The sequence below is a fragment of the Bison bison genome, unplaced genomic scaffold (assembly GCF_000754665.1).
Source record: "Bison bison bison isolate TAMUID 2011002044 unplaced genomic scaffold, Bison_UMD1.0 scf7180017864286, whole genome shotgun sequence".
Taxonomy (NCBI): Eukaryota; Metazoa; Chordata; class Mammalia; order Artiodactyla; family Bovidae; genus Bison; species Bison bison.
The window spans coordinates 2,723,645-2,724,345 of NW_011494858.1; the positions used below are offsets into that span (position 1 = coordinate 2,723,645).

At 57.8% G+C, this 701-nt stretch overlaps 1 pseudogene; it reads left to right on the forward strand.

The window, feature by feature from the left end:
• Positions 1-148: 148 nt before the first annotated feature.
• LOC104995790 overlaps positions 149-701 on the forward strand; it is a 26,318-nt pseudogene continuing 25,765 nt past the window's right edge.

Consider the following 701-nt stretch of genomic DNA (forward strand, 5'->3'; position numbering starts at 1 on the left):
GTCCTCCCCCGGCACCCCGGGGCGCCCGACCCCCGACCCCAAAGCTAGACCTCCTCTCATCACCCCCCGCGCACTTACGCGCCTTCCCGCGCACCCCTTCCCCCTGAATCCCCCTCTTGTGACCTCACCGAGTCGATCCCCATCCGGGATGGGGGAGGAAGGTGTCCGGGGACCGTCGGGAGCCGGTTCATTAGAGGAGCTGTTTCCAAGAGAGAGTCAGTCCCTTTGAAAAAGATCCTCGGATCTGGGGCTTTGGGCGCAGCCTGCCCTCCAGGGACCAGGTGTAAGGTATAGTTCAGGCCGAGGCAGAAAAAGGAAAGACGACCTCAGCAGAAGTAGGTTACCTTTATTCAGGCAAGGAGGGGCGACAGTCGGCCTTAAGACCAGGCTGAGCGCGGAGAGGGATCCGGGAGGCTCCATATTTATAGGGAGGTTTGTGTAAGCGATAAGGCAAACGTTAATCAGGCGGGATGTTTTGGGTATACTTTAGTTGAGATGGCATTAGTAGTTTGGCAGGGGGTGATAAGTCTTATGGCAGGTGTATGGAGGGGGTGGAAGGTTTCCGGACAGGGGGTGATAAGTCTTCTGGGCAGGTGTAGGGGGTGGAAGGTTTCTGGACAGGGGGTCATAAGTCCCAGATAGATGCAACGGGCCTGGAGCATCAGATGCTGCTGCTGCTAAGTTGCTTCAGTCGTGTCCCC